The sequence below is a fragment of the Lithobates pipiens genome, unplaced genomic scaffold, assembly GCF_037356315.1.
Source record: "Lithobates pipiens isolate NorthernLeopardFrog02 unplaced genomic scaffold, aLitPip1_a1.2 Scaffold_1, whole genome shotgun sequence".
NCBI lineage: Eukaryota > Metazoa > Chordata > Amphibia > Anura > Ranidae > Lithobates > Lithobates pipiens.
The window spans coordinates 212,609,211-212,629,236 of NW_027507685.1; the positions used below are offsets into that span (position 1 = coordinate 212,609,211).

General features: G+C 44.7%; 1 protein-coding gene across 1 annotated transcript in view; it reads left to right on the plus strand.

The window, feature by feature from the left end:
- LOC143982808 (cytochrome P450 2G1-like) overlaps positions 1 to 20,026 on the plus strand; it is a 102,651-nt gene that overhangs the window by 56,646 nt on the left and 25,979 nt on the right. The window lies entirely within an intron of this gene.

The window sequence follows — 20,026 nt, forward strand, 5'->3', positions numbered from 1 at the left end:
TGGACTTCCTATTTCTAGTCCCGTCGTACGCGCTGTACACGTCATCGCGCAAGCTTTCGACGGACTGTTTGTGTATCCGTGTGTGGTCAAGTCCGTTCAGTGGAAACTACGACGGATTGTCCGTCGGATTGTATGACGGACTAAGAACGCCATACAATCCGCTCGTGTGTACGCGGCATTAGTTAAACAGCGTTTGTCTTACCCTGCTGATGACAGGGCCGTCTTTAATATTGATTGGACCCAGGGCAAAAATTTCCTTGGGGCCCCCCTCCCCCATGCAATTTTGCTCTTCCCCTTCTCTGAGACATACAATAAATAGCAGTTAGACTTAAAATCAGTTTACTGTATCAGATCAGGCAGCGATTGTTTGCCAGAGGTTACAGCATATCAGTACTGCTTACTGACTGGTTGCTAGAGGTTACAGCACACATTAAGGCTCACTGATTAGTTGCTAGAGGTTACAGCACATGATTTCTGCTTGTTGATTGGTTGCTAGAGATTACTGTACAGTAATACTGCTCATTGGTTGCTATAGGTTACAGCACATCTTCTCCCCATTGCAGGGGGGCATGATATACATGTGAATGCCACCTTTATTTACATATCAATGCCGCTGGCCTCAGCTATTTACATATGAATTGTGCTGCTATTTACATATGAATGACGGTTATTTACATGTAAACACAGGGTCTGCAGGTGAGTCATCTGTACACAACAATAGGGCAGAGCTGGGCAGCATTAGTAGCAGCACTTCACACTGAGATATCAGGACATAGCATGGGACTAAAACTTCAAGGGACAAGGGAATTTAAACTGGGATAGTTGGCAAGTATGAGGCAGCTGCTTTGGGTCCCACAACAATGACAGGGCCCAGGGCAGCTTCCCCTTTTGCCCTGCCTTAAAGACGGCCCTGGCTGATGATCTTGCTGACGTTGAGATTCTTTAGCTGTTGGTATGTGGATCCTCGCGTCTCTTAGGTAGTATATAGGAGATTTGTGGCTTGAAAGAGAGGTTCGTCGTTTTTTGCATGTAGAGCTTGCAAAACTTGTTGAAACTGGAAAAGAAAATAACAGTCTGAAGAACAAATACGCAAATAATATAAAATATGCGTGGAACTAAGGACACTTTAAACATTCGCAATTACTTTTGAAATCTGAGCAGGGAGTTAACCTGCTAATTCCGGGGTTTGTAAGTAACAAATTTGAGCAATGATAATAGGGCATTATGTGCTTATTCTGACTTGTAATCATGTCGTAAATGTCAGAGGGTATTCCTGTGAAGTTTGGTGCTCCTCTGCTTCTCGGGTTAGGATTTTCCACTTTTCCAGTAACCGTAACCTCTCCTGTAATGTAGTTACCTGGAATTCTTATTCCCCTTTGGTAATTATTAGGTTGACAGGATAATTCCAATGGTATGGTTTCTGAGTGGTTTGGCTATGGTCATGAGGTTGCGTCTCCTTTGCATGGTGTCCGCGGAAAGGTCAGTGAAGAATGATAACCCTTGCATGCAATCTGGGAGGTGTTCAGCTCATCTTGTGATGTACATCAATTTTTCCTTAACCCTATAATAGTGAATCCTGGCAATGGTATTGTATGCGGTCTATGACCAGCTCTTCCAAAGGCAAATCAGGGAGGGCCTCTTTCATTATATTGCTTAATACAGCCATTAATTCTGTCGTTTTAACCATTCCAGGTGTACCTCTTATTTTAATGTTGTTCCATCTGGAAGTTGGCGACTTTTGTTTTGAGCCACACTGTCTTCCTCATGTTCATTATGCGCATTAACCATGTTGTTAAAAAGTTTAAGTTTCAGTGAATTCCCCCATTTTACTTTCTATGTGGGTCACTATATCACTGACTTTAGAAACCTCTGACTTGCAGTGTTTCATAAGCTGCAGCATGTCTGTGTGAATAGCACTTCTGAGGGACACTAGCATTTCTTTTAGTGTAGAGTCCATGACAGGCTGATTATTTGTGGGGAAAGAAGCTATGGCACCATGGAACTCTAGTGTGTCATCCAGTACATTGCATGTGTCCTCATTATTTACATAGGTTGGACTTGATGTACTTGTGTCTTTTTTCAACCTCACCTACTATGTATTATCTACAGAGGTGTGCTGTATCATTCTCTGCTTGGCTTTAACAGGGTTGTTAGAGTTAGAGGAAGATTGTGATCCTGCCTGCACTTGGTTGGACCGTTTCTGGGGATTGTTGTCCATTTCCCATCTCATTTTAGCTTTCTGGCTGTGTGTAGAGGGAAAGCCCTGCACGCCACCAGCTCCATCTTGGCGGTTCCAGCGGCCGGCCTGTGTAAAGAAGTCCGTCATCTTAACAGGAGCTTTACCCTCTTTTCTCCTTCTCTGCGTACTCTATGGATATCCCCGGACCGCAGGCTAGCGAAAACTCCGTTGTTTTGTGCCCTTTGTTGCTGTGAGAAGGTCCGAAAGATCTGTGTGGCAAGGAGCTGTCTTCTCACGCGGCGATACTCCTCGCTCGCCGGCTCCGCCCCCCTAAGTTTACATTTTTGAAGAATAGGTTTCAGATTCAAGGGGATATAGTCTCTAGGGTCCCCAGTCACTTCAATACCCAAGTATCTAAAGGAACATACTATCTCCACCTGCGCTGCAGAGTCTGGTAAAGGGGATTCTAGGGGGTCTAATAAGAGGAGGGAAGATTTATGCCAGTTGATGGTAAATCCAGAGTACCACCCAAGCCTCTCTATAAGTCGCATAACTGTATCCCCCAGGTATATCAAAGTGTCATTGGCGTAGATGGAGATTTTGTCCTCCCTCTCCCCCTGACGAAACCCCATTAACCAAAGCTGCCAATGTTTCCAGCGCCAGGGCTAAAAGCAGGGCACCCCTGTCTAGTGCCCTTATGCAAAGGAAACACTTCAGATAATATCCCATATCTTATCTTATCCCATTATATTATTTAGATAATATCTCATTGACTCGTATTCTGAACCGAGGAGCCGCCTACAGCAGCTGTACTCAGGCAGAAAAAGATTCCCCAACTTGAAATTTTTTCAGCACCGCCCACAGGTATTTCCACTCGATGCTGTCAATAGCTTTGGCAGCGCTGAGGGAGAACACCGACCTATTTCCAGGATTATCCACTGGCAGCTGGATATTCAGCAATAAGCGACATATGTTGAGTGCAGTAGATCTGGCCGGTATGAAACCAGATTGAGCCAAATGCAACAAACCTGAGACTACCTCTGCCAATCTCATGGCTGGAACCCTAGGAAGAAGTTTCATGTCCGAGTTTATAAGTGAAATGGACCTATACAAGGCAGGTTGCAATGGATTCTTGCCACTATGACCACTATGACAGCCTCATTCATGGATTGTGGGAGGTTTTCAGATCACACAGCAGCATTTAAGGTATCTAACAGGGGAGGAAGGAGTGATTCACTATACCACTTGTTGATCTCAGCTGGGAGACCATCCATACATGGGGATTTACTATTGGCTATAGAAGCTTCAGTGAGTTCTTCCAGTGTGATAGGAGCGTTTAACTTCTTAGGACCACCCACAGATAGAGCTGGGAGAGGACACTGATCTAAGAAGGCTGCTAGGTCCATATATGTGGAAGAGACCTTGAAGTCATACATATCCTCAAAATATGTCCTAAACACCAATGCCACCTGATCCGAGCCATGAACGATTGCCTCGGCCAGGGTTTGAAGGGCATCAATCTGTGACTTTGCCCGTTGTACCCGAGAGATCACTGCCAATAGAGTCTGGTATTTTTTTCTCCTCTAAATATCGCTGTTTCTTTTCTGCAGCCATAGTAACGACTTGTTGGTATAGGGACTGGGCCGTCAGCCAACTACATTCAGATTCTGGTGAGGGCTAAGCTAAGTTGTGTTCCTCGGCCTTTCTAGCCTCAGCAGACACCAGAGTCTCCCAATCCCTAGTGTGAGATTTGTTTGATAATAAGGCCCCAAAGATGCACCTTAAGGGCATCCCAGACGATGCCTGGACCCGCTGAACCCCTAAGAAAGGTAGTGATTGCCCTAGGCAGGGGATTCTCAGCAGGGAACAATTGTAACCAAAAAGGGTTTACTTTCCATAATCTTTCCCCAGGAATGCCCGACACAGAAACCAACTCGTAGGAGAGGGTGGTCAAAAATGCTTCGAGGGACATATTCGATCAGGGTAAACTTGAGCATAGCTAAGGATTTGCACAAACAAAGGTCAATGCGAGATAGCGCTTTGTGCATGGCAGAGTAGCATGAGTAACATCTCCCATCTTGATACCTGTCCCTCCACACATCTACCAAGCTAAGCTCACAGAATAGTCGAGAAAAGATGAAGTGATTCTCCCTGAGCCTGTGGGGTGTCCATCTGTGGGTGAAAAATTTGTGTAATTTTTCATTAAGAAGATTATTACTTAAAGCGGGAGTCCGCTGGGAGTCCGCGTTTTTTTTTTTTTTTAAAAAGCCAGCAGCTACAAATACTGCAGCTGCTGACTTTTAAAATAGTGACACTTACCTGTCCAGCGCGCCCGCGATGTCGGCACCCGAAGCCGATCTCTCGATCGTCTCTCGGGTGCTGCCGCCGCCATCTTCGGTATGGGAATCAGGAAGTAGAGCCTTTCAGCTTCATTTCCCGGTTCCCTACTGCGCATGCGCAGGTCGCGCTGCGCAATAAGGATGGACCTGCTGCCTCTGGGATCTGTGTGTTTCCCAGCAGGCAGCGGGGGACTTTCGGAAAGGGGCGTAATCCACGCCCCTTTCCGCAGAGAGCTATCCCGGAAGTGGGTGCAGATACCTGTACTGTACAGGTACCTGCACCCCCCTCCCCCCTGAAAGGTACCAATTGTGGCGCCGGAGGGGGGGAGGATTCCAATGAGTGGAAGGTCCACTTTAGGACCTCCGCTTTAAAGGAAATAGACAGACCAATCTCTATTAATGAAATAAACAAAGCAATATCGACGCTGTGAATAGGTGAAAGTCCAGAGCCGGATGGCTTTACGAACTCCTATTACAAGAAATTTATTTCCAGATTAGGGGTCCCATTATGTAGTTATTTTAATTCGATTAACGCATCTCATCCACTACCCCCAGAAGCCCTATTGGCGTATATGACGGTACTCCCTAAGTCAGGGAAGGACCCCCAACATTGTGCCAACTACAGACCTATCTCCCCGTTAAACTCTAATACTAAGCTTTTAGCTAAAATCTTGGCCCTTAGATTACAGGACCATATAGTGAAGCTAGTTCACTCTGATCAGATGGGCTTTATGAAGGGCCGTGAGGCCATCGATAACACCATTCGGGCTTTACACATTCCCCATTGGATGCAACACGTCCCTAATAAAGCCCTGAGAGTGACATTGTCAATGGATGCCAAAAAGGCGTTTGACAGGGTGAACTGGGTACTTATGACTGAGGTATTGAGGGGGATGGGTCTGGGTGAGCATATGATGGGCTGGGTATCGACATTATATGCATCCCCGAGAGCGAAGGTGAATGGCACACTGTCGGATTATTTTCAAATACGCAACAGCATGAGACCAGGGTGTCCATTGTTACCGCTATTGTTCTCCATGACATTGGAGCCCTTTCTTTGTAAAGTAAGTAAAAGTACTGAAATCCTGGGGACATGGCCTGGTATCGGACCTGTCAAACCCTGGGGACATGACCTGGTATCGGACCTGTCAAACAGAAAGTCTCAGCATATGCCGATGACTTTTTATTTTACCTTTCTTCCCCTCAGACATCATTATCGGCCTTGATAACATAGGTATCTAAATTTGAAATTTTATCTGATTTCAAAAATACATTTTGAGAAGTCGGTACTTTTACCTAGCCATGTCCCTTCAGCAATGACAATGATCTTGCAAAAATGTTATCCCTTTATTTGGAATAAAAATTCTGTGGTTTATTTGGGAACACGTTACGTCAGATCCAAAACGTTTGTATGATCTGAACTATGGCTCCCTAATGACGGAGATAATAGGGGATCTGTAGAAATGGAAGGGCCGGTTCTTAACATGGTATGGAAGGGTTAGTGCCATAAAGATGAGTATATTGCCTAAAATTTATATTCTACACACAATGCCAATTATACTTCCACAGAGCTTTTTTAAAACTCTATAGAATGCTTTTATATTGTTTGTATGGAATGACAAACGTCCCAGACTGGCCCATGATATTTTACGTAGAGGTAAATCTGAAGGAGGAATGGGACTACCAGATGTAGCCTTATATTATAGGGCAATGTCTTTGGTGTGGATTTTAAATTGGTGCCAAGACTCATTGAATAAAATATGGGTCCCTCTAGAACAGATAATGGCAGGTAGGAAGCTGGCGGGAGTTCATTGGATACCGAGTGCAGACAGGGGCCAATCAAAATGGACGTCACCCTTAACTCAGAACACCTTGTTGATGTGGGACAAATTAAACCAACTAGGGGACTATGCCCCTCAGATACCCCTTCTGACCTTACTGGAGGGGTACCCATGGTTCCCCCTGGGAGAGGAGATGTGATCTCTGGGAGCATGGGGGAGAGACGTTGACACAACATGTGTTAAATTTTCCCCACATGGAATGTTAGCCTCCCTTCCAGATCTGACATTGAGGCTGTGAAGTGGAGATACCATCAATTAGTGTGTTTTTTCAACAAGCTGAAACCCTTAATGAGTTCATCAAACTCTCTAATGCTGCGTACACACGGTCGGACTTTCAACAGCAAAGGTCAGACGAACAAATCTGGCGGACAATTCGATCGTGTGTGGGCTTCATCTGACCGTTGCTGTCGAAAAAATCAGACGGACTTTAGATTTAGAACATGTTACAAATTTTTCTGATAGACTTGAGTCCGGTTGAAAAATCTGTTCGTCTGTATGCTAGTCCGACGGATGATAACCGACGCTAGGGCAGCTATTGGCTACTGGCTATGAACTTCCTTATTCTAGTCCGGTCGTACGTCATCATGGTCAAATCCATCAGACTTTGGTGTGATTGTGCGTGGCCAAGTCCGTTCATTCGGAAGTCCGCTGAAAGTCCGTCGGGAAGACTGTCTGACCTAGTCTGCCAGAAAATCCAGTCTTGTGTATGCGGCATTACTGTATTTGAATCGATGTGCATACATACATCAAGTGGCAGACATTTGTTGACACTAGGAATGGGCTTCGAGTTCGAGTCGTACCCATGTGCGACTCGAACATCGCCTGTTTGGTTGTTCGTCAAATTGCAAACGGTATATGCTGTTCGTGCCAAATTCGAGTGGCGTGTCACGGCCCATAATTCACTGCGCCATTGTAGTGCATTGCTGGCTGATGACTGGCCAAGCATGCACTATGACCCACATACTTGGCCATACTTTCAGCAGCTGGCCGGGTTGAGCCGCAACATGCCGAAGACTTGGTAGAGTGGATGACCAAGCCGTCCTCATCCTCTCTTATCAAGGCTCAGGGTACTTTGTCTGGCAGAGTAGCTGCCAACGCAGCATCTGCCCTCATTTCATTGGCATCAGTCACTCCTTCCCTAGCCCCACCATGTCCTCCTGAGGAGTCCCCCGAACTGTTTGACCACAGTGTTGGGTACATGCTCCAGGAGGATGCCCAGCGTTTTGAAGGCTCTGATGATGATACCCAGCTAGAGGAAGGCAGTAACGTGAGCCCAGAGAGAGGGGGTGCACAAGAAGGACAACAATCTGGCAGTCATGTTCCCCCAGCTGCAGCATACTGCCAGGTTTGCTCCAGTGATGAGGAGGGAGGGAATGATGAGGTCACTGACTTCTGATAGGAGAGAGGAGGAGGCACATCTCCAAGGAGACATGATGCCCTTTAGGGGCCAGCTTAAGGGCAGCACAGCGACTGCATCACACCGTAGAGCTCCGCTCTGTTATTCCAAAAGTTCTTTGGTGTGGGCCTTTTTTGAGACGAGTGCATCAGATCGCACCGCTGCTATTTGCAACATATGTCTCAAGCGTATCTTGGGTGGCCAAAACATCACCAGTTTGGGCACCACATGCTTGACCAGACATATGTCGACCTGCCGTGCAGTTCATTGGCAAGCATACCTAAAAGACCCACACCAAAGAACAAAGCAGACTTCACCTTGCTCCTCATCAGCTGGGATCTCCAACCCCACTATACCTTCAGTCCTCTCTGAAACCTGCACAGAGAGGAATGAAGGTCTAGAATTAGGTGTGTCACAGCCAAGTACTTGTGGGCAATCTGCTATCGGTACACCGATGTCAGATTGTACCAGACAAATTTCCCTGCACCTTCTGCTGCACCGCCGAAAGAAGTCATAGCCATCCACATGCCCAGGGGTTGAATGCTAGCTTGGCTAAATTGCTAGCACTTCAACTGATGCCTTTTCAGTTGGTAGACTCTGCCCTCTTCCGTGAGTTTGTGGAATGTGCGGTTCCTCAGTGGCAGGTTCCCAAACGCCACTTTTTCTCATGGAAGACAATTCTGGCTATCTACCGGCATGTGGAAAGCAATGTCTTTGCCTCACTGGACAGGACGGTCAGCGGTAAGGTGCATATTACCACTGACTCATGGTCCAGCAGGCATGGACAGGGACATTACCTATCTTTCACGGCACATTGGGTCACTCTGCTGGCAGCTGGGAAGGATGCAGGACAAGGTGCAGTTGTGTTGGAGGTTGTTCTGCCACCACACCTCCAAAATGCTACTACTGGTGATTCTGACACACCTTTCTTCTCCACCCCTTCCTCTTCTTCTTCCTCCATGGCCTCTTCCTGTGCTCTGTCCTTGGAACCAGCGGTGCTCCATAGGCATTCAAGGGGCTACGCAAGTACGCAGGCAAAAAGATGCCATGCAGTGCTTGAGCTGGTGTGCTTGGGGGACAGAAGCCACACTAGGGAAGAGATTCTGTCAGCTCTGCAGGGGCAGGATCAGAGGTGGTTGACGCCATGCCAGCTTAAGCCAGGAATGGTGGTTTGGACAATGGCACCAAACTCCTCTCTGCCCTCCGACAGGGACACCTCACCCATGTTCCCTGTTTGGCTCACGTCATTAACTTGGTGATGCAGCAGTTCTTAGGCAGGTACCTGGGTTTACAGGATGTCCTGAGGCAGGCCAGGAAAGTCTGTGTGCATATCTGCCGGTCATATAATGCCAGTGCTCAGCTGGCTGACCTCCAAAAGGAATTTAACCTGATCAAGAACCGCCTAATCTGTGATCTGCCCACCAGGTAGAACTCAACGTTGGCCATGCTGCAGTGGCTGCACATGCAGCAGAGGGTCATCAATGAGTACAGGAAAAAAAGAGGGAAAAAAACTGCGCTACGGAATAGAAACACTGATCGGAAGCTGCAATTCTGATGTATACCAAAAATACACAAATAAACAGAAGGAAAAAAAGAAGAACTGCGCTAACCACAGAATCCCAAAATGAATGATATATATATATATACTAAACAAAAGAATAAAGAACTTCAAAAATTGTACCTCTAGAGTCATCTCAGAAATAGTGCATTCAAATATATATGCATAAATGTGCAAAATTTGTTTAAAGTGAAACACAATTAAGTGTCGGACCAATAAACACCTTAAGGACTTGAGGTCTTTTTCCAATTTCGCACTGCACTGCTTTAACTGGTAATTGCGCGGTCATGCAATATTGCACCCAAACGAAATTTGCGTCCTTTTCTTCCCACAAATAGAGCTTTCTTTTGATGGTATTTGATTGCCTCTGCGATTTTTTTTTTGCGATATAAATGGAAAAAGAGTGAAAATTTTGAAAAAAAATGATATTTTCTTCTTTTTGTTATAAGAAAAATCGAATAAACTAAATTTTAGTCATACATTGAGGGCAAAATTTATTCAGCCACATGTCTTTAGTAAAAAAAATGTCAATAAGCGTATATTTTTTGGTTTGCGCAAAAGTTATAGCGTCTACAAACTAGAGTACATTTTCTGGAATTTACACAGCTTTTAATTTATGACTGCCTATCTCATTTCTTGAGGTGCTAAAATGGCAGGGCAGTACAAACCCCCCCCCCCAAATGACCCCATTTTGGAAAGTAGACACCCCAAGGAAATTGCTGATGGGTATGTTGAGCCCATTGAATATTTATTTTTTTGTCCTAAGGGATTGAATAATGACAAAAAAAAAAAATGTTTACAAAAAGTTGTCACTAAATGATATATTGCTCACACATGCCATGGTTATATGTGGAATTGCACCCCAAAATATATTCCGCTACTTCTCCCGAGTATGGGGATACCACTTGTGTGGGGCTTTTTGGGAGTCTAGTTGCGCACGGCACCCCGAAAACCAATCACCACCTTCATAATTTCTAAGGGTGCAAATTTTTGATTTAACTCCTCACTACCTATGACAGTTTCGAAGGCCATAAAATGCCAAAATAGCACAAAACCCCCCAAAATGACCCCATTTTGGAAAGAAGACACCCCAAGCTATTTACTGAGAGGCATGTTGAGTCCATGGAATATTTTATATTTTGCCACAAGTTGAGGGAATATTACAAACTTTTTTTTTTTTGCACAAAGTTGTCACTAAATGATATATTGCTCACACATGCTATGGGCATATGTGAAATGACACCCCAAAATACATTCTGCTGCTTCTCCTGAGTACGGGGATACCACATGTGTGGGACTTTTTGGGAGCCTAGCCGCGTACGGAACCCCGAAATCCAAGCACCGCCTTCAGGATTTCTAAGGGCATACATTTTTTATTTTACTCCTCACTACCTATCACTACCTATCACAGTTTTGAAGGCCATAAAATGCCAAGATGACACAAAACCCCCCCAAATGACTCCATTTTGGAAAGTAGACACCCCAAGCTATTTGCTGAGGGCCATGTTGAGACCATTGAATATTTTTTTTTTGTCCCAAGGGATTGAATAATGACAAAAAAAAAAAAAATTTTTTTTACAAAAAGTTGTCACTAAATGATATATTGCTCACACATGCCATGGTTATATGTGGAATTGCACCCCAAAATATATTCCGCTACTTCTCCCGAGTATGGGGATACCACATGTGTGGGACTTTTTGGGAGTCTAATCGCGCACGGCACCCCGAAAACCAATCACCACCTTCAGGATTTATAAGGGTGCAAATTTTTGATTTAACTCCTCACTACCTATGACAGTTTCGAAGGCCATAAAATGCCAAAATAGCACAAAACCCCCCAAAATGACCCCATTTTGGAAAGTAGACACCCCAAGCTATTTACTGAGAGGCATGTTGAGTCCATGGAATATTTTATATTTTGCCAAAAGTTGCGGGAATATTACAAACTTTTTTTTTTTGCACAAAGTTGTCACTAAATGATATATTACTCACACATGCTATGGGCATAAGTCAAATTACACCCCAAAATAAATTCTGCTGCTTCTCCCGAGTACGGAGATACCACATGTGGGGGACTTTTTGGGAGCTTAGCCACGTACGGGACCCCGAAAACCAAGCACTACCTTCCGGATTTAAATATAAAATGCTACCAAAAAAACTGTTAGCGATCGCAGGGATCAGGCCTGACTCTACGATCGCTGCAGTTATGTGTTTAGTGTTTTGTAAGTGACAGTGATCGATCGATACTGCACTTGGGTGGGCTGGGCAGAGGGGCAAAACGCAGGTGCTAGCAGGTATCTGGGCTGATCCCGCTAACAATGCGTTTTTTTGGAACCCTGAACTGCTGGGGACGCTAGTATAGATCTGATCAGATAAGATATTGATCTGTTCAGATTCTATACCACTACGGGAGGTGTATGCTTTGCACGTGGGTGTTAGCGGTACTGGCACTAACCTAGCGCTGCCTGGGGCGACGCAGACCCTGACCCTAAAACCTAATTGATATCACCCGCCGGGTGATCAGGGGGTTAAACCTTTATTGGGTAATAAATGGTGGGTGCCCTGATGCTATAAAAAGCAAACTAACCAGAGTCACCCGTAACACTTATCTGATCAGTGGTGAAAGGGTTAACTAGGGGCAATCAGGGGGTTCAAATTTTTATTAGGTAGTATATGGGGGTCCCTGGCGCTATATAAAAACCTGACGGGGAACCTAAATAACTAACTGGTTAACCAGCGTCACCAGTGACACTTATACTGTGATCGCTGGTGAAAGGGTTAACTAGGGGCAATCAGGGGGTTAAAACCATTATTGGGTAGTATATCGGGGTACCTAGCGCTATAAAAACCTGGCGGTGAACCTATAAAAATAACTAGCTACCTAGCGTCAGTAACGACACTCATAGTCATAGATTCATAGTTAGTTAGGTTGAATAAAGACACCAGTCCATCCAGTTCAACCTGAGTGAGTGTCTACAATTGTCCCTATTCCTGTACATTGCACACTCAAATTGGTCCCTACCCTCAAGCAGCCCACAATCCAAGGTCCCCATCCATATACTAGGGCCAATTTTGGACAGAAGCCAATTAGCCTACCTGCATGTTTTTGGAGTGTGGGAGGAAACCGGAGTACCCGGAGGAAACCCACGCAGGCACAGGGAGAACATGCAAACTCCAGGCAGGTAGTGTCGTGGTTGGGATTTGAACCAGCAACCTTCTTACTGCTAGGTGAGAGTGCTAACCACTACACCACTGTGCTGCCTGCAGTAAAGAAATGATCAATGCAATCAGTGACTGGGGGGGGGTGGGGGGGTGGGGGGGATCGGGGGGCGATCGGGGGGGGGGATCGGGGGGGGGGGGTTTGTGTGCCTGTGTGTGCCTACATGTCAGTGTAGTGTTGGTGCACACTTACTTTTAGTTTTCTCCTCGTAGTCCGGTCAAAAGGACCGCCCCGAGGAGAATGACATCACTTCCTCCTTCCTGTGTAAACAATACACAGTGGGAGGAAGTTCGTCATTGGCCAGGAGCGATCGAGAGGGGGTGGCCAGAAACCAACGGCCATCCCCTCATCACGGATCGCTCCCGGAGGGAAACGGACCGCCGTATCCAGCGGGAGGGTGTCCGATCGGACCCCCCATCCGCTGGAAGGCAGGCACGTACATGTACGTGCTTGTGCCTGCCTGTGCCATTGTGATGACGTACATTGGCAATACGGCGGTCCTTAAGTGGTTAATGTGGTAAATAAAAAACATATAAAAAATGAAAAATAGCCCAAAACAAAATATACACCTGAAATTAAACACACCCCAAAAATTGATAAATGCATGAAATGAGAAACAAAATAAAAATGATAATGAAAATGATCAACTCTATATAATGTCCATATAATTGTATGACAAATTATTAATGCAAAGTGTCCATGTGATTAATCAAACACCAGTGAGAAAATCTTCATGTGAATAATTGGATTTGAAGCACACAGATTAAATTTCCTCTCCAGAAGTGTGATGTGCTCTTTCCCATCACCAGACATATAAATTGGCTCCTTACCAGCTCCAAGCGACCCCCCGTTACAGAGGGTCACCACAAGCAGAATATAATTAAATGGATATCCAGGTAGCTGTTCCCCTTAAGCGATCCCAGATTTTCCACACAGTGGGACTATAGCTGTTACTCCATATATCACTCCCAGCAGTCACCATTCAGAGAATGGACCTCACATGTATGTTTGCTCCCTGTATCCTCTCCTCCTTGCTGTTCCTCTGCAGTGATCACCAACCCCCTGATTACACACAGCTGAGCCCAGGCTCCAATCACCAGACAGCTCTGTAGGTGCACCTCCCCCACAGCTGACATGCATGGCAATACTCCATAGCACTGTCTGCAAAGGTCTCCCCATAAAGCAGAGGTGTGGAGAGAAGGGGGGGGGTCATCAATGAGTACCTGTGCGACTATGGCACCAGAACAGGGTCAGGGGAACTTGTTTTTTTTCCCCACGCCAGTGGGCTATGATCAGGGATGCATGCACTGTCCTGTCACCATTTTAGGAGGCCACGAGGATGGTGAGCAGTGACAGTGCATGCATCAGTGACACTGTCCCTGTTGTCCACCCGTTGGAGCACACACTGCGTGGAATAATGGACAGGGCACTTGAGGCAGAACAGAGGGAGGAAGAGGAGGACTTCCTTACCTCTCAAGGCCCCCTTTATCCACACAGTGTTCCTGCTGGCCCGCCGATCACACAGGAAGAGGACGAGTAGGAGGAGGATTGTGTCAGCATGGAGGTGGAACCTAGCACTCAGCATCAGCAGCAGTCTGCAAGGGATCATTTACAGTCCCAAGAAACCTATGGACTTGTACATGGCTGGGAGGAGGTGGCTCCGGGTCATGTTATCCTTAGTGACCCAGAGGACTCTGGACCGAATGCCTCAGCTAACCTACACTGCATGGCCTCCCTGATCCTGCAAAGCCTGCAGAAGGATCCTTGTATTAGTGGTATCAAGGAAAGGGATCATTACTGGCTGGCAACCCTCCTTGATCCATCTTACAAAGGTAAGGTTGCAGATCTTATCTTGCCATTGCAGAGGGAGCAGAGGATGAAACACCTTTGTGAGGCCTTGCAGAAAGGTTTGTGCAACGTGTTTCCAGAGCCTGGGAGGTTACAAATTCCTGGTCCTGGACAACATGTTTCTGAGGCTTTGGTCAGTCAGAGAAGGAGCGGGGGAGAAGGTGGCCATTTGACCGATACGTTCAGACAATTTTTTAGTCTGCAGCCCTAAGGTATGATCGGTTCCAGCAACCATTGCCAGAGTCTGATTTACATGGTGCAGGAATACCTAGGAGCAAGATCAGACTTGCACACCTTTCCCACCAAAAATCCTCTGGGTTACTGGGTCTTGAGGATTGATCACTGGCCAGAGCTTGCACAGTATGAAATTGAGCTACTGGCTTGTCCTGCATCCAGCGTTCTTTCGGAACGCACCTTCAGTGCTTCTGGAGGCTTTGTAACCGACCACAGGGTGCGCCTGTCCACCGACTCGGTCAATCGACTAACCTTCATAAAAATGAATTGAATTCAAATGAATGGATTACCTCCAGCTACCAAGCACCTGATGTTGATGTAACTGAATTTTTTTTTTTAAATGTCCGATCCCTTCAAGACTGCTTATGCTGATGCTGAGTGACTATCCTGTTATGCTGAGTGACTATCCTCTTCCTCCTCAATGATCATGGTGATAGCTTGTAAGAACATTTTTGGTTCTGGGCGCCGCCAGAGTGGCTAAGGCCCAATTTTGCAGCTCCTGTTTGACAGGGGAGTGTAATTACAATTTTTGATGCAATATTTTGCAGGAGGGTTCGTTACCCAATTTTTCTGCCCCTGTTCAACAGGGACATGTAATTACAATTCGTGATCTAATATTTCACAGAAGGGCCCATTCCTGCGACCACCAAGAGTAACTGTGAGGGCTTACAGTGTTGTGGCAACACCACCACCACCACCAAAGGCCCAGTTTTTTCTACCACTGTTCAACAATGGCATGGAATTGCAATTCTTGATATAATAGTTCACAGCAGGGTGTTCCAGCGCCCACCAAGAGTAACTGTGAGGGCTTACAGTGTTGTGGCAACACCAACACCTAAGTCCCAAATTTCTGCAGAGTATATAGGGCAGGCCCCTACTTTCCAACATCCAACTTACAAATGACTCCTACTTGCAAAAGGAAGGAGACAACAGGAAGTGAGATGAAATCTACCCTTATAAAGGGAAATTCTCTCATGTAAGAGTTAATATGGGAAAACGTGTCTCCTCTCCACTGATACTTTATCACCAAACCTTGTTTCACTAAAAACCCCAAATTTTTTAAACCATTTGTCATTGGGACAGAAAGTGATGTGAAATCTTCTGAAGAGGTGCACAGACAGCAAAACAAACATTACAGGGGCGATAACCCTTCCCTATGCTTTCCAAAATCTTACAAATAGATTTTTTGGCTGGAGCTACACTTTAAAAATGTACCATTTCAAAATTACAAACAGATTCTACTTAACAATAACCCTACAGTCCCTGTCTTGTTTGCACCGCCTGTATACTGCTGTTCAGAGTATATAGGGCCTGGGGGCCCCACGCCTTTCCTTTTTTTAATTTGGGTGCGGTGTTCTTCTTAATATCCATACAAGAGCCAATGGGGCTGGGTACCTATGCCATTTTTCTCAATGATTTTCATCCATATTGCCGGGACCTGACATTACATTAAAACCGCAAGCAGTTTTAAATGACTTTTTTTTCCTTTGAAAATGTAATTTTGTGCAGGGACAGTTCTAAACACAGGAAACATGTGCCACTTCACAGGCATACTATAAACACTCCCCAGGTATTATATTTAAAGGAATATTTCACTTTTTTTTTTCACTTTAAGCATCATTAAAATCACTGCTCCTGAAAAAACAGCAGTTTTTAAAACTTTTTTTTTCCATTGATACATGTCCCCTGGGGCAGGACCCGGGTCCCCAAACCCTTTTTAGGACAATAACTTGCATATTAGCCTTTAAAATGAGCACTTTTGATTTCGAATGTTAGAGTCCCATAGACTTTAACGGGGTTCTAAAGTTCGTGCGAACTTTCGGTCCATTCGCAGGTTCTGGTGCGAACCGAACCAGGGAGGGTGTTCGGCTCATCCCTAGTTGTCACAAATGTATAGATTGGTTCTCGGGACACAAAACAAAACATTTCCTTATTTCATTAGAGAATGGGAAGGAGAATTAAAACAAGGTTTTACCACGGTGCAAATTAAGAATCTTATTGAATCAACAGACTCTATGTCTATATGTGAACAGGTCCAGGAGATGTTATATACATTTTTGACCAGGTGGTACCGGACTCCAGTTTGGCTGGCGCAGATGTATCCAACTGTTGATGCTGGAGGGGGTGCGGGCAGAAAGGTACACTTCTCCACTTATGGTTGTCATAACCCAGAATTAAAGTATTTTGGGAAGCAATTGCCCCATGGGTGGAGAGGTTATCCCCTGGACCCATAGAACTAACGCCTTTAAACTTTCTATTTCATGGGACACCAATGTTTATCATATAAGAAAAGTATTATTCTGCATTTACTGAAATGCAGCCAAATTACTAATACCTAGTCTATGGAAACAGACTAAATGTCCAACCTTGTTGGACTGGAAGAGAGAGAGAGGTCAATTTAATAATGGATGCTGTAAGATGGGTGAATTCAATCAAAGACAAAAACATAAAGGGGAATATGGGCAGGATGGGAACACTGTTTTATAGAGATTGGGTAGAGTAATAATATATAGAGCCGCATGGTCTCCAGGGTCAGCTGCAGATGCCCCTGAGGGGGGAATTTTATTTTTGGGGGGGGGTTTTTTTCTTTATTTCTTTCTCCCTTCTCTGTCTCCCTTGTTTTTCTTCCAGGTGGTATATGTAGAGGAATGGAGTGATACACTTGATTAGGCGTGGGGGAAGAGAGAGGTTAAAGAGCACATAGGAGGGAATGGTAAGGGAATGTGGACACGGAGGAGGGGTGGTAGCTGGAGTATATATGGTAAAGGGAAGATGAGGTATATATTCACTTTAGGTAGGTAAGAGGGTAGTATGGCACAAAGAAGCCTCATACATTAATCTTTTTATTTATATAAAGAGGTATAGGTAATAGCAGCATTGTGCTCAACTCAAAAAAATAAAATCACAAACAGGAAAAAGGGGCCAATTATCAGTGGCTCAGGTATTCACAGGTTTCTGCAGGGTATGTTCCTCCCGATCAAGCCAGTCAGACGCTGCAATAGGATTTTCAAAGAAATGGGTGCGATCATGTGCAGTTATCCTCAGTTTTGCAGGGTAAAGCATTGCATAGGAGACATCAAAGGGTTGCAATCGCCTTTTAACCTCTGTCAAACTTTGCCCACTTGCATTGCAATTCATCAGAGAAGCCTGGGTAGAAAGAAATCTGGACATTATCCACTTTCATCGTCTTACCTTTGGTTCTGGCTTGGTAAACGATAGAATCCCGATCTTTAAAATGTAGGAGCTTAAACAAGAATGTCCACGGAGGTTCCCCAGGGCATGGGGGTTTTCCAAGGACACGATGCGCTTGTTCAACTGCAAACATTGGAGAAAATACCTCCCGGCCAAAAGCTTCAATAAGCCAGCGTTCTATGAACATGGCTAGCAGTTGAGGCCTGCACCTATCTCACTTCATGCAGTAATGGGGCAACATCATCCTCAATAGTACTGACACGGCCTTCTAATGCAGCTGTGCGATCCCTCAGTTTTTGCATATTCTGTCTGATCAATTCCACCTCAGGTTTCACTCCTTTAAACTCAGTAGTAAGGTTAGACAGCTTTCAAATGTGCCGCAATCAGTTTAGCTGGGGTGTCTATTCCCATGGTCTTTTAGAACAACTTTTGTTCAGCCTCTTTAGCAATGGCAAAAACGTGTCTGCTAAAGGATATAATCAGGGTAAATGGCAGGAGATTTGGCGGAGAGAAGCCTCAGCACGTCCTACTCCATGCACCGCAAGCCATGCCCCCACACAGTGGGCGTTTAACTGTGGGCACAGGCACTCCATCCAGCCTGTCAATCTCTATGAGAGGCTGACAGGGCTGACGTGATTTTGAGTGGGTGTGATAATATAATTGGCAGTGCCTTCTCCCAGGAAAGGGCCTTTGTGAACAGGGAAATTAACACCTGATCTAAAAAAAGTAAATGGAAGCAGATGAACTACTGCAACAAGCATGTAACATTACCATAACTATATAGATGCACACTAGTAGATAAAAAATACAGGCTTTATATAAGAAAAGATTAATAACAGTACATACATTCAATGTACAAACAGGTATTATGAGTAAAGGGCCCAATAGGAGTCCTGGTGGAACTGTCTTTGTGTCGGAGACCTGAAGACAAGATCAGTGATCATTGGGGGAATCCTAAAACCATTGTCCAACCAGCCTGGAATGGAGCTTATCTACTCTGCACTTTAGTCCCTCTCTAGTAGTTTCTGATCAGACACGCAATTGGACCTCTATAACCAGACATGGCCCCTGGATGCCTAATCTGGCTCTAGCCTATGCTTATTATTGAAGCCTAAGCTACAACTAGCTTACAGATTACCAGACCAGAAGAAACATACTTAACTAAACTAACAGGAACTATGTATAAACTATATTGCAATAACGAAAAAAAAGATTTGATAGATGAAGTTGATCAAAAAATATAAAATGGTACCACATCCCAGAGTATACATTTTTAAAGATAAGGAAAAGGGAGAAAGGGGCTGGAGGGTAACCAACCCCCGGGACTTTTAAGATGGTACCAAATATAGAGGCAAGATAGTCACATGCCAAAAATAAAATCAATACAATTTTATTAAGAATACAAATACATAAAACATTTCCTAAAGGAAGGAGTATGGATGTATGTAACAACTACTAAAGTACAAAAAATGGTACAGAATCACAGATCACCATACATGTTACCAAACTTGTACATAAGTATGCTGCATTTTTCTCTACATGTTTCGCTCTCTTAAACTTCTTCAGGATGTTGCAGCGTATACAGTTACAAACAAAAAACTGAAAAATAAAGTAATGAATAGAATTACCAAATACATCTGAAAGGTTTGAAACAAAAATTTCCTATGTTGAGCTGGATATCTGCTTCAATCAACGTTGTCGATCCCAGCAGATACACAGCTTTGAGTCAAATTGTCAATACAAGGACATATATTATATCATAATCAGGGAATAATAGCAAATGTGTATTGATATGTCAAGAAATGTGTATGGAAATACATCATTCCAGGCATTCAGTAAGGAAACAAAACAAAGCAATTCAATTTTGATTAAATAAATTCAACATATGGCCGTCTTACCCAGTGGGTCATGAATCCATGCTTAATAAAAAGTTGATCACAATGACTTTTATGTGTGGAAAGGACCGCACACAAACAAATGCGCCAACGAGGAGCCCCGTTATTCCCCGGCAGTCTGCAGAGGCACGAGATACATGATAAATAAACAAAAAGTGTAAGTTTGGGCAGAGAAAGGGCAGATATTGATCACATAGGGACATACCTGAAAGGTGTCAAAAGTATGTGTTTTTGAGCCAATTTTGGACTGTAGAGGGCAGTATACCTCGAAATGTATTGCAATAAGCAGGTTCACCTATCAATATACTGGAGAGTGACTACTGC